Source organism: Oncorhynchus nerka, linkage group LG14, assembly GCF_034236695.1.
Source record: "Oncorhynchus nerka isolate Pitt River linkage group LG14, Oner_Uvic_2.0, whole genome shotgun sequence".
Taxonomy (NCBI): Eukaryota; Metazoa; Chordata; class Actinopteri; order Salmoniformes; family Salmonidae; genus Oncorhynchus; species Oncorhynchus nerka.
In genome coordinates, this window is record NC_088409.1 from 63,380,946 (window position 1) to 63,403,857 (window position 22,912).

The 22,912-nt window shown below is 45.1% G+C and overlaps 1 pseudogene; it reads left to right on the forward strand.

The window, feature by feature from the left end:
• Window positions 1-4,687: 4,687 nt before the first annotated feature.
• Window positions 4,688-21,406, forward strand: LOC115141669 (zinc finger CCCH domain-containing protein 4-like; annotated as a pseudogene).
• The last annotated feature ends 1,506 nt before the right edge of the window (window positions 21,407-22,912 follow it).

A 22,912-nucleotide genomic window follows, 5' to 3' on the forward strand; every position in this document is an offset into this window, starting at 1 on the left:
CTATTGACCTTGTCCTACTCACAGGGATCCTCTTAGGATCAGTCACCCTTACAAAAAAGATTGCTGTTTTGAAACTGCAGTAAAAGTTTAGTAACTGCAGTCGACTGTAGTATTTTGGACACAGTAATTGCAGAATAACTGCAGTGTCCTGCAGTTGAACTGCTGTTATACTACAAAATCACTGCAGTTTAAAAAAATGTGTTCTTTTGGACGCAGTATTTGCAGCATACTGCAGTTATAGATAAACAATTGAGATCATACCATCACTGCCTGGTACGGCAAATGCACCACCCACAACCGCAGGGCTCTCCAGAGGGTGGTGCGGTCTGCACAACACATCACCAGGGGCAAACTGCCTGCCCTCCAGGACACCTACAGCACCCGATGTCACAGGAAGGCCAAAAAGATCATCAAGGATAACAACCACCCGAGCCACTGCCTGTTCACCCACTACCATCCAGAAGGTGAGGTCAGTACTGCTGAGCTGGGACAGAGAAATTTAAAAATAGCTTCGATCACAAGGCCTTCAGACTGCTAAACAGCCATCACTAACACAGAGAGGCTGCTGCCTACATACAGACGTGAAATCATTGGCCACTCTAAAAAATGGATCACTAGTCACTTTATTAATGCCACTTTAATAATGATGTTCACATACCTTGCATTACTTGCATTACTGCATTATGTATACACTGTATTTTATACCATCTATTGCATCTTGCCTATGCTGCTTGGTCATTGCTCATCCATATATTTATATGTACACACTTATTCCATCCCTTTACTTAGATTTGTGTGTATTAGGTAGTTGTTGTGGAATTGTTATATTACTTGTTAGATATTGCTGCACTGTCTAAACTAGAAGCACAAGCATTTCGCTACACTCACAATAACATCTGCTAACCAAGCATCTGTGACTAATACAATTTGATTTGATTTGATACTGCCATTATACTGCACTTTGACAGCAATCTTTTTCCGTAAGGGTGGACTCATCTTCCTCTACTACTCTCTTTAGTGCCTCAGCATATGACACCTGCATTACTCTGATCCTGGCAACCTCAACCTGCCTTTCTCTCACCAGACACCTCTGATCTCCAGCACCATGGATACCCCTACTGTTTCCACACACACAACCTTTTCCACCGATACTACACAATCCTTTGTCTTAGGCCCTCCTGCACACTTCTCACATCTAGGAATATCCATCCTACACACTACTGTCACATGACCATAAGCTTGAAACCTAAACCAGTAATGGGTTCGGGTCAAAAGCTCTCATGGTATAACTGACACATCCTAACTTGCAGAGTTTTTACCAGATAAAGGCATCAAAACTCAGTAGTACAGACAGTGTCATCTCTGTTTCACCACCCTGTCCACCGGGGGTCTCCGTTGCACCAAACAGTGGGCGTGACAGACACCGGGAATCTTAAACTTCAGTTGAGCCTCCTCAACACTTAACGCCAGGTGGTGCGGAGCGCACGTTCCTCTGGACGGCAGAAATACAAAAACATAAACAAGATTCCACTTCCCCACCATTCCTCAAACTCTCCTCCACCCAACCTGACACCACATATGAAACACCCAGAAGGCAAGGATCCATTCTCTCCAAAAAATCTCACTCTCACTGGGCAAAAACATCTTTATCGCCATCTGAATGAGGCTCAAACTCTGCGTTCTTCACCGCACCTGCCACCGCAGTTAAATTCACCCTCACTAGTCATGTTACATTGTATTCTGTAGCACTCAATATTTACTCTTAATATGTTCCACGTTCTTCCTTTTTCCCTGTCTACCTTCTTAGTCCCACGGACGTTAGTTTCTTCTGTAGCGAACATAGGGTAGTTTAAGAATTCCGTTTGAGTCGTCGGGCAAGCTTTCTGCATACACAGTCTGAATTAAAGCACTGCAAAAACTTGAAAGTTTCCTTACAAGTCAGAATGTAGAGTACAATTGCATTTGGACTTACTCTACCGGTTGTCTATGTGGTTGGTCCTTATTCGGGTCAAAATCTGAGAAAAAAATATCCACACGACAGTATTATTCACCTGACCTTTAGAGTAACGGCACTGCCGTTGAGACTTTTCTATCACCTGGCACATGCACAAAACCTTGTAAACACCTGCAAGACTTCGGTTAGTATGCATACATTGCGTGGATGTACTTCCATCTTGTGCACATCCCTTAGGCGATGAGCAAACAAATCGTGATAGCCATACACAGAGACCCACCTTTTGAAGTCGATTTAATAATACTTTCCTGTGGATATTTTGTCTCAAATTCTACCAGCAGAACGAAATCAGTGGACAACAGGTAAAGTTCAAATTAAGTTTATTCTACATTTGGACTTGTAAAGGGACTGTTTGGAATTGTTCCATCTATATGTGAAGAGAGTGGACCCATTGAAACTCAGATCCGTAGAGGTTTGCACTTTATAAAAAGAATAGGCCATCTCCTTATGTTTTTTTCTCTCACTGTAAGACATACAGTGGCAAGAAAAAGTATGTGAACCCTTTGGAAATACCTGGATTTCTGCATAAATTGGTCATAATATTTTATCTGATCTTCATCTAGGTCACAACAATAGACAAACACAGTCAGCTTAAACTAATAACACACAAACAATTATCCGTTATGTCTTTATTGAACACACCGTATAAACATTCACAGTCCAGGGTTGAAAAAGTATGTGAACCCTTGGATTTAATATTTGGTTGACCCTCCTTTGGCAGCCATAACCTCAACCAAACGTTTTCTGTAGTTGCAGCTCAGACCTGCACAACGGTCAGGAGGAATTTTGGACCATCCCTCTTTACAAAACTGTTTCAGTTCAGCAATATTCTTGGGATGTCTGGTGTGAACTGCTGTCTGGAGGGCAGGCCACAGCATCTCAATCGGGTTGAGGTCAGGACTCTGAATGAGCCACTCCAGAAGGCACATTTTCTTCTGTTGAAACCATTCTGTTGGTTTACTTCAGTGTTTTGAGTCACTGTCCTGTTGCATCACTAAACGTTTGTTGAGCTTCAATTGGTGGACAGATAGCCTAACATTCTCCTGCAAAATGTCTTGATAAACTTGGAAATTCATTTTTCCGTCGACGATAGCAAGCTATCCAGGCCCTGAGGCAGCCCCAAACCATTGATGCTCCCTCCACCATACTTTACAGTTAGGATAAGGTTTTGATGTTGGTGTGCTGTGCCTTTCTGTCTCCACACAGTGTTGTGTGTTCCTTCCAAACAACTCAACTTTAGTTTCATCTATCCAGAGAATATTTGGTCATTAGCACTGTGGAACATCCAGGTGCACTTTTGCAAGCAGTGGCTTCTTCCGTGGTGTCCTCCCATGAACACCATTCTTGTTCAGGGTTTCACATATCGTAGACTCGTCATCAGAGATGTTAGCATATTCCGTAGATTTCTGTAAGTCTTTAGCTGACGCTCTAGGATTCTTCTTAACCTCATTGAGCATTCTGCACTGTGCTCTTGCAGTCATCTTTGCAGGACGGCCACTCCTAGAGAGTAGCAACAGTGCTGAACTTTCTACATTTATAGACAATTTGTCTTACAGTGGACTGAGGAACATCAATGTTTTTAGAGATACTTTTGTAACCATTTTCAGCTTTATGCAAGTCAACCATTTTTAATCTTAGGTATTTTGCAATCTCTTTAGTTCTTACATTTTATGAGTGTTTTTTATAGGTTAAGGCAGCTCTAACCAACATCTCCAATCTCTGTCTCATTGATTGAACTCCAGGTTAGGTGACACCTGACTCTAATTAGCTTTTGGAGAAGTCATTAGCCTAGGTCACATACTTTTTCCAACCTACACTGTGAATGTTTAAATTATGTATTCAATATAGACAAGAAAAATACAATTTGTGTGTTATTAGTTTAAGCACACGGTGTGTCTATTGTTGTGACTTAGATGAAGATCAGATCCAATTTGAATACCAATTTATGTAGAAATCCAGGTAATTCCAAAGGATTCACATTTTTTCTTGCCACTGTATGCATACCATCATAGCACAGGCCTACCAACAAATGTAACAGTGGAATAAATGAATTCATGACATTTTTAAATGCAGTGCTCAGACATTCTGTGAGAGGAAATTACTTTTAAAACATGATATGAAGCTATAAATCAAAGTTCCCTTATGACAACAAAAACATGAAAATGGAGCCTATACCTGGTCCTTGGTTTGTATTTTGTGATATTCCTTAATTATTAGTTATATATTATTTTCTTCTAATCTGCATGGTTGGTTAAAGGGCTTGTAAGTAAGAATTTCACTGTCAGGTGAAACACCCAATTAATGAAATATAATTGGTTAGTTGAAATTTGACTGTGACTTTAATAGTAAATTATAATTAGGTTAGGCTCGAAGACACACGTCGCCGTTCACAGCTACCACCAATATAGTAATTCCATGGAGAGGGAACTGAGGGCCAACTAAGAGAAAAGTAAAGTGAACTTGTTCAAATTACTAGACAGGCAGCAGAATACCTCAACGTGCCCTAAAATCCAGTCCCCTAGGCTGCAGATATGCATATACACATGCCAAAGAGTGATCTTTCACAACTGCTGAACGAAAAATGTTCGGGTATTTTCGTGACAAACGTATGAGAACGTAATGTTTATGTCGTCATATTCGGAATATCCCGCCCCTTCTCTTTGGAGGAGACAGTCAGCCATTTTAAGTGGATGAGTTTCATTTTACAGCGCAACTGTAGGACGGAGAATCTCAGGACACAATTTCAACCTATTTCTCTAACAACTGTTAGTGGGGAATTGACTACTATGAACTGAAACTCTTCCTTAAACCATTAACAAGTACTGTAGATCCAAGTTAAGTGACGCATAAGCCAGTAGAGTTGTAATTTTTTTTGCACCTAAATGTAGCTAGAGGAAATGGCTGTGGAAAGCATGACTGTCCATCCAAACTCCCCAACAACAACCAACCACGAACACAGTCTTCTCACTGACGAAAGGTCGAGTAATTCTACAATCATATTTCTATCAAACTATTTATTTGTCCTGTGCTTTTTAGGTATAAAAAGCCCGGGTTTCTTTTTCCTTTTTTTCTTTCAAAGGGATTAAACTCGCCTTTTTCTGGGGAACAAGTACAGAGGTAACGAACGCCATCTTGAAACGTTGCTCAGCGCAAACTGGAAGGTCAAATATGAACCTGGGATCTGTTCAGTTTGAATAAGTATTTCAATGAGTTATTTTATGAAGGAAAAAGACCATCAGTTCAAATAATTGATCCATCAAAAGTTGCATCCCCACCAAAGTAGAGTGAATGAAGAAAAATATGATTTTTGCTTGCTAATTGTCCACCATCAATTTAACTAGCAAAAATGTATTTCTGAATAGATTTCCAATTAGTTATGTCCAAAACGTTTTTGAACACAAAAGCTTTGCAAAATTGCATCGCAAAGACGTCTAGCTATAACGCTCCAACTCGCCAGCTAGCTGGCTGCCCTCCGTGGGGGAAAAAAAAGCCAGTTTGCTAACTATCCGCCAAGCCAATAGGGCGAATTTTAACAGTTTCATAATTAATCATTACATTCTAGGTTTTTCAGTTCAGACAAAGACTTGATTGCAATGGATTTAATAGCCAGTTGTGGGACATTGGAGGTATTTCCTTTATTAGCACTCATGCTAAGTAACGAAGTGGCTAACTACGCAGTTATTTTTTTGCTAGCTAGCTTGCCAGACCAATCTAGCTTGTAAGCAAAGGCCGCCATTGTGACTGCCCCCTTTTTTTTAGCAACTAGATAGTTGTGTTGAAAACATTTTGTCATTGGAATTGATGCAGCTGTTCACTTGTCACCCTATATATAGACAGAGCCCTCTTAAATCGGCGAATAAAATGAATTGGTTCGATTAGTTCATGTTAACTACCTATGAAGTTCACTATTGGTCCACGGGCTAATGTTAACTAAGACAACTAGCTAGGGATTAATATAACGTTTAATCACTAACAATTAACAAATTGATACATTTCCAGGGCGTGAAATTGGTCATACTAACTAGTCAACAAAAATGTAACAAACGTGATTGCACAATTGTTTTAGCATGCTCATCCACTTTAATGTTTGTGCCACCCATTTTTTAAATTTTATTTGAATTATTACTAGATCTGTACATTAATGGATTTAACATTTTCTTCCTTTGCTAGTTCAGGGCAATTGCCTAATTTTGTGCCCCTATAAAGTTTCTCTTTTCTCAGGACAGACTGCTATATTACTTTAGATTATCCCAAACACCCACCAAATCCCAGCACTGTGTTGAACGTTTGCAAAGCATATCAGATGTCTAAAAAGTCAAGTAAGCCACAAATGTTACCTGATTTCCCTGTCTGTCTTCAGCACCCCCAACAACCCAAGTTATACAATTTCCACAAACCCTAATAATAAAGTGGGGAGACCACTATTATGTTCCAAATACTTTTTGGGGGGGAAATGGTCATACCAGTGCTTTTGAGTGCAGAATGTGAAAACCTCTCACAGTAAGTACTTCCCAAAGGCCCATTGTTTGTAGTTTAATTGATTATTAGGGAACTTTTTGACCTTTTTAATTAATCTGTAATTGTGTTGTGATGATGCATGAAAAGTATTGTAAAATGTATTTTTAAGTGAAAATGTAAGTTTACATGACTGATTGTACCTAGTACTTTCAGCATTAACTCAGTTTATGCTCTTGGAACTACATAGGGTGTGTCCAGTGCACGCACACAACTTTATAGCAACTGTAAAGGTTGTCTTGTTTGAAGTGTGATTGTGTATTATTTATTTTTATTAGGCTATATATTTGGATCCAAGTGTAACTTTTGTTCTGTTCATAGTTCTTTGGCGTAGAGTAGACTAGAGCCTTATCTAATTGGTAGTAGTGAGTGCTATCATTTCCTGACCACTCTGTTGTTATTGGAGTGATACATCCTTTTTTTTGCAAAGTCTTTGTGATGTGGGCTATTAAACCCAGAGGAGGCTGTTGACAGGTGCTTTGCATTTGCCATTTAACACAATTGTCAGGACATCTAACCAGCCTGACAATATACTTTTTATATCAAATTCTTTATTACTGTAATGTTAATAAACCAAACCTGTAACCTCAGTTTGAAATAGGCTACTACATAATGTTGTAAGAAGAAGTTTTCATTCAGGGCAAGACAAGATAGGTTTGGCTGGACCCTAACGTCTCTTTACACAACTAAATGGTTTGGCATACTCCCAACCAATGGGAGTGGCACACCTCTGTAGAAGTATAGGTTGGCTTGACTGGCATCTGAACTGAGCAAAATCATGATAAAGCATTTTGCTTGTCCGCAGAATCCTGAATACTTGAACCTGGCACCCCACTAGAGAAAGGGGCAAGGAATCAGAGCTATGTCAGTAGAGCCTTTGTTCTGTGTACGTGCCCATGTCAGTCCAAAGAACCCCCAGCAATGCAAAGTTCTGCGCTCATCAAGAATGGCCTCATTGTGCCTCTTGAAGGACGTGAGTGATCATGATTCAAGGGTTGGCTGTGTTGAGTTAAATTATGTTGACGCCATTGATTTATGCCAAGTGGTAATACCATGCCATTCACAATGAAGGAAAAAATGTATCAACTTGCAGTTGTAGAGGAATTTGGTTTATTTAAGAGTGGCTAGATCTATATCTGGTCCCTTTCTGGCTGAGAGTAAACTTAGGATAACTAAACGTAAGGAGGAGCAGGAGACTGTAGTAAGTCCCAGCAACCCTCAGGCCCCGGAGGAAAGTCATGTCCTACATAGGAAGTTAGTATGTTGAGGATGTGGTGTGTGATCTGTGTTGGTGTGAGTATAAAGAGAGATCAGTCAACATTTATTTGTGTCAATTGGCCTATAGGCCTATGTCCACAGATTGGGTCTGTATGCTCAGATTATAGTCTATTCTATAGCCTACATCGAACTCATTGTTTTACTACCGAAACCATTTCTGTGTACTTTGGCCAAAAGTCAGAATTGTAATCTGTATTTGAATAATCAAATAAATACAATTTTGAAGTTAGGTTATACCAGACACTTAAAGCGAGACTGTTACTCAAGCCTGCTCTGATCAGTGTCAGCAAATATCCATTCACTCTGTAGGCTGAACTCTGGCTATAGTGACGCTTCAAATGGACATAGTGGTTATATCCTACTTATTACCCATAGGGCGGCGCATAATTGGCCCAGTGTCGTTAGGGTTTGGCCGAGGAATGCTGTCGTTGTAAATACAAAATTGTTCTTAACTGACTTGCCTCACATGCCTTATTGTCACGCCAGTGTATTTCAGTAAATCATGTAATGGCACGCCTCTGTGAAACTACACCTTGAAAGATGGCAGGTGAAAAATTGATCTGTTTCTAATTTCTTGTCTGTGTTCTCTAGCCACATTTAGGCCCAGCTATTCCAGTTTTAATACAGTTTTAACCATTGCAGTTTCCTGTGTAAAGTTTGAGATGTGTATTGGTTGTTGGTTAAATATAAGTAATAAGCAAGCATATTGCATGCTGTTGAGGTCTGTTGACAGATGAAATTGACTAATCTTCACTGATAAATAGCAGACTGTTTAAGATCATTTTTGTTATGTAAACACTTTGATCTCCCCGCACAGGAATGACTAGCTCGATTTAGTGATGGGCCTATTGCTTTCAAAATGTCCTTGAAATGAATGTTGATGTTGAATCCACCCTGTATCATGAAGGCCAACGGATTCCGCATGTCCAGCAGTACTGAATCCCCCTCCCCACCAGTTGCATCATCATAGTTGCATCACTCTCAACTTCTCCCAGTCCAAAGAGACAAAACAGTGAAGCTCAAAGTGTACACATTACACACACATGGAAATGTCATACCTATAACGAAATGCAGAGAAACTTGCTGTTACTGATTGCTGTCCCATATATTAACTGCCATATAATTTGTTTACCACAGACCACACCCACCTTATCCCTGTCCTCCTCGCGATAACTCAGCTTGTTTTGACACAAATAACACACATCCTTTACACCCTAGCAGTCCTATCTCCAGCATACAGTCGTTAGGCCTATGTGTTCAGTCTAAGAAAAACATGATCTGGCCCTCTGACTCTCAGCAGACACTAGATCCTTTATGTCACCCACAATAACAGCCAACCGTCAACCCAGTCACCCAAACACTCATAACTCATCAGAATGTTCCAGCAGAGCAGCCTACGTTGTGTCATGGTTTGTGGGTGAACGGTGGTGTGATTAATGTTTGACGAGTTCAGAGAAACGCAGCTCTCAGACATTATCACAGGATAGGATAACAACAGCTTATTGGCCCCGAGGACAACCGCATTATCTCCACTGTCAAGACAAACGTACAGAAATGCACAAGGAAACGCCATAATTAAAACCCACAAATTAAATTCTTCACGTTAGAACATGAGGGAAGTGACTCCCTCGGGCTATACAAGTCATCAATGTGTAGAACAGGTACACTTGAATTTTGCTATTTTAGCTCAACCATGAAAAAGGAATTATCCAAATTCCCAGCCTAGCACTCGCAGTTGTTAATGCCATTTTTTCCCACTTTACCTTTCCCCAGACAAAAAGCTTTGATCCCTTATAATTATGGTCTGGTGGTGGTGTCTAGGAATGTAATGTTCACCACCCAGGAACCATCCACCTGTCCCATACTGGGAGTCCAAACATGAACTACGCGTTTGAGACCGGAGTGTGGCTTGAACAGCATTTTGATGTGTTGCCTATCTGTTCTCTGTTTGTCACAGACGTGAGGATGGTGAGCTGGAAGAGGGGGAGTTGGAGGATGATGGTGGAGAGGTGGAGGTGGCAGAGGAGCCCAGCACCGGGGGAGGAGGAGAAGATGGAGGTGCAGGTGAAGAAGCAACAGCAACAGAGGCGGCCCCCCCAGAGAAAATTCACCGTAGCAAAGAGCGCCACGCCAGCGGCGACGAGAAGGACGACGAGAAGGCCCGCCGCCACAAGAGGAAGAGGAAAAAAGAGAGGGAGCGAGAGAAGGAGAAGAGGAGAGCCAAGAAGAGACGCAAATCCAAGCACAAAGTAAGATAGCGTTTGTGTGTGTGTTTCACATCCAGCTCAGCTCTGGCTTTCATCGTCCTATACATACCCTTCAGATCAGGGATGTTATTGCTTTCTTACTGTTTAGTCTAAATGTTTCTTCGTACTTTGTCACTCAACCTATCTCTCTTTCTGTGTTGTGTGTGGTGTTACAGCGTCATGCCTCCTCCAGTGATGACCACTCAGACTTTAGCGATGACTCTGACTACAGCCCAGGTGAGAAGAGGAAGTATCGGGACTATAGCCCTACGTACACCCCTTCTGTAAGTTACCCCATGGCTGCGCTCTAAATCACATGATACCTGCTGCGGAGTTGCTAGTCTGTTTGTCACCATGTAATTACAGTGGTCTAACAATGATTTTGTTTCCTTCCCAGTCCCTTGGAGGTTACCCACCAGCCCCGTCCTCTGGCCACGGGGGCCCCATGCCTAAGAAGGGCAGCTACGTGAAGATGGACAAGCAAAGCTACGGGAGCTACGGCGATTATGAAGAGGAGAACTACGAGGGAGAGGAGGATGAGGAGATGGGCGATGAAGACTACGATGACTTCACCAAGGAGCTCAACCAGTACCGCAAGGCCAAGGAGGGAGGCAGCGGCGATGGAGGTGGAAGGGGCAACTGTCGCGGGGGCAGAGGTAGAAAAAATGGGGTCAGAGGTGAATTGAACGACCCTTACTAGTTTGCTTGCAGGTCCCCGCGTGCTGTGGAGATGCTGACACAAGGTGCTGACAGTGCCTCTTTTTCTTTCTCCACAGGAGGTAAAGGTCGTATGAAGAACCAGAGAGGTCGAGGAGGCATGAGAGGAGGGCGTGGAGGTAGAGGAAGAGGAGGGAGCAGGGGTCGGGGACGAGGGGGCAAGATGGGCGGAGACAATGAGGATGGAGAAGGGATGATGTATGGAGGAGGAGGAGGAGGAGATGAGATGGAGGTGAGTCAAAGACAGTCATCCTCTGGCCCCAGATGTACAGATCATTTCACATTGCTTATCAATGATACTGGTGTGCTTGCTAAATTATATTGTTTTGGGAAAGTGTTTTGTTTCTGAATTGTTCCTCATCCAGTTGATGTTGTGTTCTAGTATGGAGACGATGACTATGACCACATGGGTGAAGATGACTATGATGAATACTCTCAGTACAGGAAGTCCAAAGACCGTGGAAGGGGTGAGTTGGCTGTCAGAATGTGAAGGATTACCACTATTATTCACACTACACAATACTTAGTCATGCTACTGTAATAAAGACATGCTAGGTTAGCTGTTCTGATGTCCTTCCTAAGTAAACATGCTTTGCACCTGATCCAAAATGGTTGCCTGTCTTGTTTCATTGTAGCCCACTGATGAAGTGTCTCTCTCTGCTCCAACCAGGTGGTAAGCGGGGGCGGGGCCGGGGGAAACAGGGGCGTGGTATGAACCGGGGAGGCCGAGGGAGGAACCGGGGGAGAGGCCGAGGGGGCGGAGACCAGGGTCACGATGAGGACAACAATGGAGACAATGGGGACATGGGGGTGAGAATAAAACCAACTACAACACCTTACAGACCTGCTCGCTCATCTGAATGAATACTCAACCTGTACAAGTTTCTGATAACGCTCTGAAACTGGTAATGTTTGTTTGCTTGTGTTGTGGTGCAGGATGGAGGAGGAGGCCAGCACAACAAGCACCAGGGGGACAAGCACCAAGACAAGAAAGGGAAACCCATCTGCAAGTACTACATGGAGGGCCGCTGTACTTGGGTAAGAAGGAAATCATGGAATTTGAGCAGAGATAATGTTCTTGCCAGGCATTCTCAATAGAATGCCAAATCATTTTTCTTCTGACATATGTTACCGTCAACTGCTTTTTAAAATCTTGTCCAAACGTGATTTTTTATTGTTTTAACGCTTTGCCAACTTTCCAGGGGGAACACTGCAACTTCAGCCACGACATTGAGCTGCCCAAGAAGAAAGAACTCTGCAAGTTCTACATCACCGGCTTCTGCGCAAGGGCTGAAAACTGCCCCTACATGCATGATATCCTTTACCTGCAGTTCACTTTGTATCAGATAGGACATTTCCTTCAGTGTGTGTTTCCAGCTAGCATTGCTAGAACGGCCATACTAGTTGTCAAGTTTAGTATAGCCTATATCAGTGCTACCCCCGAGACAGTCTTTGAGTGAGTTCAGTCCATTCAGGACTTCCATAGTTCCTTAACTCCCCAGCACGTGATTTCCCCTGCAAGCTGTTCCACACCACCGGGAGCTGTGTGAATGGAGACGAATGCATGTTCTCCCACGAGCCTCTGACCGACGACACCCAAGACCTGCTAAACAAGGTGAGCCGTCCTCAAGTGGATTTAGACACCAATTCTCTCTGTTTCTTTAAATCACTCACCCTCCTCTGTGTTAGTCTGTTAACCCCTTTTGACCACCTTTTCACCTCATGTTTGTAGATGCTGGCGGAGGATGCCGAGGCTGGAGCTGAGGATGAGAAGGAGGTGGAGGAGCTAAAGAAGCAGGGGATCAACCCCCTTCCCAAGCCTCCTCCTGGGGTGGGCCTGCTCCCGACACCGCCCAGACCAGGGCCACCCGACAACTCTGGCCCTGGGGACTTTGGATCTCCTGGACCACCAGAGGGCCCCATGTCCCCCAACGGCCTCCCCGGCCCAGGGCCTAACCAAGGGCCCGGTCCCTGTCCTGGTTCCCTTCCCGCCTACCCAGACAGTGGCCCCTACCAGGGCCCTCCCAACCCCAATGGTCCCGCACCCCCATCCATGGGCCCCCCACCCCCCTGTCCTGGCAATGGAGGGAAGAAGATCCCCTCGTTGTTTGAGATCAAGGTGCAGCCCACGGGACAGCTAGCTCAGAAACTAGCTAATCACCGGTGAGCTTTTCACATCCATCCAAACCTATTTATGTGGCTTTTATAGTTAGTTTTATAGTTATAGAGTGTGCGCTAGGAACATGATATAACTCAACAATCTTTCTCTCTGCAGAGGTCAGACCCCAGGAACTGCCACAGGCCAAGCTGGCGCCACTGGCCCCCAAGGGCATCCCGGTGGCCTTGGTGGGCCTCCGCCTCGGTTCCCTCCACCTGGCATGATGCCCCCAGACATGTCCATGTGTCCTCCCCCACCCATGGGCCCTGGAGGACCCCCCATGATGCCAGGCTTTGGCCCAGAAGGGGGGCCTATGATGCCCCCCGGACCTCCTCCAGGGGGTAACTTCTTTGATAACTTCTTCAACCAGCAGCAAGACATAAATATGGACGAGGTAGTGGAGGAAGGTGAGCTGAGCTGAGCTGATATCGTATCACATCATGAACGAAGCATACAATCACTGTTCGCATCAGAGACTAATCAGAGACTTCCCTCCAATATCATTTCAGATTGAATCTAAACCTGTGCTGTTATGTGTCTCTGAGAGTGTTCTGTATTGTAGTTGTCAACCTTCCTCCTGTACCTTTCAGGTGATCACTTCCAGGGCTTTGGAGGGATGGACGTGAAAGAAGCAAGAGGATCGGGAGGAAACCATAGCTCCGTGGGAGGTCCTGACCTTCCCGCAAACGGAGGCTCGGCCAATCAGCAGGCGGGGATGGGAGTCCCTGACTTTCTGCCGCCGGCCCAACGCATGCTGTTCATGAGAATTCAACAGAAACAGCAGGAGGATGAGGAGAGGGCCAGACTTGCCAAGGGGGTAGGAGAGAGGGACGTGGAAGGTACGTTCTATATATATATATATATATATATATACACACACACAGACAGACAGACCGACTGTAGACCAGGGGTGGGCAACATGCGTTCAATATTTTTTTAATCCTAAAATTCAAAATCACATATCTAAATGATCCTTGGTATGACCATTTTAAATCAATTTAATATGTTAGCTTAGTAGACCCCCCCCCCCCCCCCCCAGGCGTAGACACTACAGGCCACTCTTTAAAAAATGTTTAAAAAATAATTGTGATTGGATAGAGAGAGAGAGAGGGGAAAGATAGAGGAGAGATTGCTGAAATGGGCCGGATTCGAATCCATGCTGCAGCATTACACTGGAGGCAGCGACCTAGAACGTTACACCACTCTAGGCCACTCTTGAATGTCTAAAACTAGATATAAAGTACACTACATGACCAAGAGTATGTGGACACCTGCTCGTCGAACATCTCAGTCCAAAATCATGGGCATTAATATGGAGTTTGTACCCTCTTTGGTGCTATAATAGCCTCCACTCTTCTGGGAAGGCTTTCCACTAGATTGGAACATTGCTGCGGGACTTGCTTCCATTCAGACCACAAGAGCATTAGTGAGGTCGGACACTGATATTGGGCGATTAGGCCTGGCTCGCAGTCGGCGTTCCAATTTATCCAAAAGGTGTTTGATGTGGTTGAGGTCAGGGCTCTGTGCAGGCCGGTCAAGTTCTTCCACACCGATCTCGACAAACCATTTCTGTATGGACCTCACTTTGTGCAAGGGGGCATTGTCATGGTTAAACAGGAAAGGGGCTCCCCCAAACTGTTGCCAAAACTGTACAGTTGGCACTATGCATTGGGGCAGGCAGCGTTCTCCTGCCTGGCATCCGTCAAACCCAGATTTGTCCATCGGACTAACAGATGGTGACGCGTGATTCATCACTCCAGAGAATGCATTTCCACTCCTCCAAAGTCCAATGGCGGCGAGCTTTAATCACTTTTGCCGACGCTTGGCATTGCACATAGTGATCTTAGGCTTGTGTGCGGCTGCTTGGCCATAGAATCTCCTTTCATGTAGCTCCCAACGAACGGTTCTTGTGCTGATGTTGCTTCCAGAGGCAGTTTGGAACTTGGTAGTGAATGTTGCAACTGAGGACAGACGCGCTTCAACAGTCGGCGGTTCCGTTCTGTGAGCTTGCGTGGCCTACCACTTCACGGCTGAACCGTTGTTGCTCCTGAACGTTTCCACTTCACAATAACAGCACTTACAGTTGACCGGTGCAGGTCAGAAATTTGACAAACTGACTTGTTGGAAAGGTGGCATCCTGTGACGATGCCACGTTGAAAGTCACTGAGCTCTTCAGTAAGGCCATTCTACTGCCAATGTTTGTCTATGGAGATTGCATGGCTGTGTGCTCCTGTCATACACCTGTCAGCTAGGGCTGGGCATTGTGGGCGATATGACGATATATATCGTCTGACGATAGAGCATAATATAAAACGATAGACATTTTCCTATCGTTTATTTCATTGTGTCGCAAATCACACTCTTTATGGCAATATTTTTCGTCAATTGGACGTCGCTTTGCGTGTAAAAGGAAATTTGCAATACAAACAAACATGGAGGAGAGTGAATGTGACACTGACACGGACCAGAAAACCGTCCTCTGCCAAATATGCCGCAGGCCGGTCCCGACAACAGGCTCAAACACCACTAACCTCTTACCACCTACACAAGAATCATGTGAAACAGTACGGAGAGAGTCTACGGATGAGACCCAAAAAAGTACAGTCGAGTGATCAAAACAAACCCCCGACTCAGACCTTGCAATAGGCTTTTGCCTATTGGCAAAGAATCACGAAGATGGAAGGAGATAACAGCTGCCGTTACAACTTACATCTGCAAAGATATGGCCCCAATTTACACGGTTGAGAGATGGGGGTTTCGTGAGTTGGTGCTCAACACTCGACCCAAGGTACCAAATGCCTTATTTGTTGAGTATAATTCTAAATGTAATAAGAAAGGCCTTTACGTGTGGTCATTTTATATAAACTATTTAGTAATTGAATTGACAGAAAATGTGTATATTGTAAGATGTATCATTATTGGGATATGAAATTACCTATATCGGGATATGAGATTTTGTCCATATCACCCAGCCCTACTGTCAGCAACTGGTGTGGCTGAAATAGCCGAATCCACTAATTGGAATCGGTGTATGTCAAATTATAATAGTTTTCAAATAACTATCCTTTTTCTGGCCTGCAAATTGCTTTTGATGAACAAATTGGTCCGAAAACATTGCCCACCCCTGCTTTAGACACTGTGTTGAAATCTATTATGCTTTTTATTTATCTGTTATTTTACCAGGTAAGTTGACTGAGAACACGTTCTCATTTGCAGCAACGACCTGAGGAATAGTTACAGGAAGAGGGGGATGAATGAGCCAATTGTAAACTGGGGATTATTAGGTGACCGTGATGGTTTGAGGGCCAGATTGGGAATTTAGCCAGGACACCAGGGTTAACACCTCTACTCTTATGATAAGTGCCATGGGATCTTTAATGACCTCAGAGAGTCGGGGGACACCCATTTAACGTCCCTTCTGAAAGACGGCACTCTACACAGGGCAGTGGGATATTTTCTTTTAGACCAGAGGAAAGAGTGCCTCCTACTGGCCCTCCAACACCACTTCCAGCAGCATCTGGTCTCCCATCCAGGAACTGACCAGGACCAACCCTGCTTAGCTTCAGAAGCAAGCCCGCAGTGGTATGCAGTGTGGTATGCTGCTTAGACACTAATATAATAGCAAGCCAGCACAGACAAAAACATAAGTACTTCTACTGGGCCTGGTTAACCTGGCATGACTCCATCTCAATTCTCCATAGACAAAACAAACAATTCCCACTGACACCGTATAAACAGTGCATTGGCAGTGCAAACACTGCAGGACAATGCTATATTAATACTGACACCATATAAATACTTGCTCTAGGTCGCACTCACCCGTATAGGCTAGCTATGTAAGGCGTGTAAACCCTGGCTGCACCCTGGTCTAAAGTGTGCTCTATACAGGGAATAGGGTGCCATTTGGAACGTATATAAAGCTAACGGTAATTAACAAGTCGTACGGTTTTAGCCTCAAAGTGCTTGCGTAAGTCTGGAAAATGTACAGTGTTCCTGTCTCCTTTTGTTTTGTTAGAAATGTATATGTGTCCCGAGGAGGCAGGAAATGTCTGTATGACACCGCTGACCCTCACTTGTAACCCTCAGCAGAGTCAACATCCTCTGGGCTCTGGTTGTGTAATACACTCCCATGGATCAGATTAGTGACTCCAATGAGCCTCTACTCCACTCCGTCGCTAGGTGGAGCTGTTGGTGTGTGAGACTACTAATTATGTTGGGCTCTGACATTGATTTAGGTCAGGCCAAGGTTTTATGAGATAAAAGATTAAACATTTTAATTCAATTTTTGGTATTCAGTCGTAAATTTACATATTCTTAGATTGGAGTCATTAAAACTTGTTTTTCAACCACTCCACAGATTTCTTGTTAACAAACTATAGTTTTGGTAAGTCGGTTAGGACATTACTTTGTGCATGACATAAGTCATTTTTCCATACACTAATATTGACGTGCCTTTAATCAGCTTGGAAAATTCCAGAAAATTATGTAATGGCTTTATGAGCTTATGATAGGCTAATTGATGTAATTTGAGTCAATTGAAGGTGTACCTGTGGATGTATTTATGACATCATGGGAAAATCAAAAGAAATTAGCCAAGAAAATATTGTAGGCCTCCACAAGTCTGGTTCATCCTTGGGAGCAATGCCTGAAGGTACCACGTTCATCTGTACAAACAATAGTATAAACACCATGGGACCACGTAGCCATCATACTGCTCAGGAAGGAGACGTGTTCTGTCTCCTAGAGATTAATGTGCTTTGGTGCGAAAAGTGTAAATCAATCCCAGAACAACAGCAAAGGACCGGTTGAAGATGCTGGAAGAAACAGGTGCAGAAGTATCTATATCCAAAGTAAAACAAGTCCTATATCGACATAACCTGACAGGCCACTCAGCAAGGAAGAAGCCACTGCTCCAAAAGCGCCATAAAAAAGCCAGACTACGGTTTGCTACTGCACATGGGGACAAAGATCGTACTTTTTGGAGAAATGTCCTCCTTTCTGATGAAACAAAAATAGAACTGTTTGGCCATAATGACCATTGCTATGTTTGGAGGAAATGGGGAGGCTTGCAAGCTGAAGAACACCATCTCAACCGTGAAACACGGGGGTGGCAGCATCATGTTGTGGGGGTGCTTTGCTGCAGGAGGGACCGTTGCACTTAACAAAATAAATGGCATCATGGGTAAGGAAAATTATGTGTATATATTGACACAACATCTCAAGACATCAGCCAGGAAGTTAAAGCTTGGTCGCAAATGGGTCTTCCAAATGGACAATGACCCCAAGCAGGATCCCAATTTCGTTTAAAAGTTTTAATGTTTAAATTTTCAGTGGTTGTGGTTCTACTTACAGACCGTCAGTACGGTTGACTATGTCACTGATTCCTGTTGCTTTATCTCCTAGGTGACTCAGCTAACTGGTACTCCAGTGAGGATGAGGATGGAGGCGGCAGTGTCACATCCATCCTGAAGACGCTCCGCCAGCAGAGCCAAGGGCCCCCCAAACCGGAGGGTCCCCCCAGCGACCCCCGCCTCCAGAAAGGCTCCCCAGCGCACCCCTCCATCCGACCGGCGGACTCCCGTCAGGGGGACCCCCGGCTGGCCCGCGACCCCCGCCTCTCCCGGGCTACAGACTCTGCCCAGGCGTTGGACTCTCCCAACCCCTCCTTGGCCTCCACCGTCACCCCTGCAGACCCCCGCCTGGCACGGCTCGCTACCACCACCCTCACCCCCAAACCAGACGCCCCCTGGTGTACAAGCCCCCACCCCTCACGGCTCCCCTGCAGAGGAGGAGGAGACGGAGAGGGTTCTGAGGACAAGCCTGTGCCCATCCCCTGGACCCCCTGATGGGCATGGCCCTGAGGGACCCGCGCTCCCAGCTGAGGCAGTTCAGCCACATTAAGAAGGACATTCTCCTGCACATGCCCCCTACGCTAAGACAGTGACATGGAACCCCGAGGACCTCATCCCTATCCCAATCCCTAAACAGGACCTTCTCCCCCTCCCTCCAGGCATCCCCCTGTCTCAGCCCTGGATCCCCGCCTCTCACGCAGCCAGCAGCGAATCCATACGGCCCTCCCCCATACCCCACCCATCCCCCTCCCTCCTTAGAACCCCCAGCCCCCTCCTCCTCCCTCCCAGACTTTGAATTGCTCTCTCGCATCCTCAAGACTGTTAACGCCTCATCCGGCCCCTCCCAGTCATCCCCTTCTCTCCCCCTTGTCCCTCCACCGGCCTTGTTGCCGGCGCCTCCTGCTTTGTTGCCCATCCCTGTCGACAAGCCCGTCGATCCTCGAATGGCCCGCAAAGCCCCCGCTGACCCCCGGCTCCAGCCGCAGAAATCTGTCCTGAAGCAGCCTTCAGAGTCCCCTGTCCCCCCTCTGACGGTCACCCCGGCAGCCCCTCCACCCACCTCCGGCTCCTCCTCCCCCACCATCGCCCCCTACGACCCTCGGCTACTGTCTGCAGGTGGAGTGGGTCGTGGAGGGGGAGCGGGTGCAGTTGGTGGCAGCAGTGTGCTGAGTGGTATCAGTCTTTATGATCCCCGGACTCCTAGTGCAGGTAAACTTGAGGGCCCTGGTGCCACCACAAACACAACCCCCAGCAGTGGCCCCGCAGAGCCCAAACCCAGTGAGGCAGCACCAGCCAAGCCCAAGGCCAAGGAGCCCCTGTTTGTCCGTAAGTCTGCCCTGGACCAGCCGGAGCCAGAGAAGAGCAGCGAGCAGTCCACTGACCGCTACAACAGCTATAACCGGCCTAGGCCCAAGCCTGCACCCTCGCCGTCCACCGGGCCCCCCGGAGGTCCTGCTGCCTCTGTCTCCTCCATGGCCGGACAGGGCCCCCCTGGTGGTGCCGAGCAGGCCCCGGCGGGTGTCCACAACCTGCCTGTGTCTTCGCTCTTCAGCATGGTGAAACAGGCCAGCAAGCCCAGCGGCTCTGGCAGCCCCTTTGGTGGGAACAGCCCTGTCCAGCCTGGCGACACCACCACCACCACGGAGCAGGACAATGCTTCTCTGAAGGAGGTTTTCAAAGGCTTTGACCCCACGGCATCACCCTTCTGCCAGTGATATCTGAGCCTATCCTGGTCGAACATTGTTTTAGAGACGAACACTGAACGCATCAGCAAGGAGCGCACTGAGGCAGAAGTTGGACTGGCCACAGACTGTGAACGTTTGAACATGTTGCTCAGGAGTCACACCTGCAGTGTTTGCTAATCAGATTCTATAACAGACTTTGGGGCCAGGGAGGGAGGGTTTAGGGTGGATATGTCGGAGTCTGGGAAAGAGCGAACTCTATTTTAAAACAAACAGATGTATAAATAAATGTATTCCCTTTACGAGAGTCCCTCCCTACTTTAAGAGAGAACAATTATAGGACAACAAAAATGAGTCCACAGATTTAAATGGGCTGTACTTTGTCATTTATGCTCCTCCTAGTCCTGTTCATTTTCCTTTGCATTTGTTTGTAACTCCAGTCTCCAAGCTCTCCCTTTTATCATCCGTTCTGTCCATATCCCACCAACCCTTTCACGTCACTAGCTTCCACTGTGTCGCCGTCAGAATACTTGTCAATCATTGTAGCTTTTCTAGTACAATCACAGGCAAAGATAACACATAGAGAACATTCACTGCCACTCCCTCTGCCTGTAGCGTTATAACAGTACAGTATATTATATATGAATACAATTCTTTTGTTGCTTGATTTGAAGTAATTTCTTTGCACTGTCCGTCTGTTATCTGCCAGTCTTTCCCCTCTGTTGGCTCTCTTCTTATTTAATATTTGAGCCCTATGCTCTGTCGGCACAGTTATCTCTAACCTCTCTGTCTGTCTGTCTGTCTGTCTGTCTGTCCTATGACTTTGTCGGCCATGTTGGTCCCACTACCCCACACACCCCTGCTTGAGGTTCCACTCACACCTCTCTGCCAGAGTCAGAACTGTGAATTGAAAACCACATAGTCCATCTGTCACGTGAGATATGATCATTCTAATTTATTTTTTATACTTATGAGATATCTGCCTCTCCTGTCTCCTCTCTATGTCACATGACAGTTAATTTGAATCATTTGACATTGTGTGTGTGTGTGTATATATATAGATAGATATATATAGATATCACACGTGTATATTATATATATATATATATATATATATATATATATATATATAATTAGAAAGAAATACATTTAATTCCCCTGCATTTAAGTGGGATGCAGCCTGTAACCGTGAGAGGAGAAACAGACACTGACATTCTTGTTTTGTTGAAGGTTCAAACATATAAAATAAACTCAATTCCATAGAGGTATGAAAGCCTGGCTACACAAGCATCTAGTTTTTTCTAGTTTTGTTTTGCCCTTTACAAAAAGTGACTGCTTTGTAAATTGAACAGTGTCCTGTTTGACAAGAGGTAACATTTTGTAACTGTTCACTGTAGGGGAGGTTGTGAAGTATTTAATAAAGGCGATACATGATCAACCAGTAACTTACTGACCAGTGTTTCTCGTAGTTTGGTGGGCAGCCTAGGCGGTAGGGCGGGCAGGCGTCTCTGTGGTAGTATGTCATCAACCTGTTATCCTAGTGTTTCCTGCTAACCATGATCCCTGTGTGACTCATTTCCTTACACCTCTTGGCTCCAGGAAGTCACGTCATTATCAATCCCAGATCTCTTTAGCTAATGGTGGATGTCCACTGAGGATTTACCCCGGTGTTTTACCCAAAAGACGCAGACTATTTTGTTTCCATCTACGCGGGCCGGAACCTGTTTCTCACTGGGCCATGGCTCCAGTGTACCTGCTCTGACTTGGAGCCAAGGCCTGGGTACTTTTTAGCTTGCGTTTACATACACAGTAACAATGGCTAACTGAACTTTAACACCTCACAAAGCAACGGTCTTGAATGATGCAGAGGTTGTTGATTCTGCCCGCCACAAGTCTTTAGTGTCACGCTACTGATGGAAACACATTGGGCTTGTTCGACGATGCTGCCTACAGTACAGGCGACTGCCGACTGGCTGATCTACGAAGAACCTTTCATCATAAATAACTAGTCATTATTATTCGTACTGTAGATCAGTCAGTCACAATTTACCCATGATACATTACGGTTTTGATACACGGCCAAACGCTACATCACGCCCACGAACATTAGCTTCTTCTTTGCAATGAGTCTGGATCTGAGTACCTCCCTGACCCTTCACCGAATGCGAAAACATTAGAAGCCATCTGATTGGTCCAGAAACTGATGGGTTGGGCCAGAGCCAGTACACACATGGGTAAAGCGCGGTTTGAAAATTTGGCATTGGCTTTGATAGTCTGGTTAGAGACGATCCAATCGCTGATTACTTTGTTTTGTACGATGCCCCTCCTTTCCCCTCGTCACCACAAACGACTTCAATGATTGCAGTCTCAGACTAAATGATGTAGCGAATGACAGAGCAGTGGAAGAATTTAGTGTGAGTCATCAGGCTAGGTGACACCCTGGTGTGGAGGTATGTCTAGATAGTGAGTCATCAGGCTAGGTGACACCCTGGTGTGGAGGTAAGTCTAGATAGTGAGTCATCAGGCTAGGTGACACCCTGGTGTGGAGGTAAGTCTAGATAGGAAACCACCATAATGGTTCCTACCTTACACAGGATCTCAAACAGATGGGTTAAAAACCTGACATAACCTATTGTTGGTTTCATATGTTTTAGTGTCACTTTGAGTTTCAGGCATAGTTGGCTGCTGAAGAACTTTTAAGAGTGACTTATTCTTAAAACATGTATGTGAATGTTGAGGTAGTGAGTATTCAGGCCATTGATTCCATACCGTATTGGGAAGTTCTTTTATGACAGGAATGCCTTTAGGTTTTGGCATTCAGGACGGGGAGTGTTACCCAGGCTTGATCCCAAAACAGCTCATGACCTTCCTCACGATCCTCCTGACAACGAACAAATTTGCAACAGTACCCAGGGAATGAACGTACCAGAAAAAGATCATTACGAAATCCT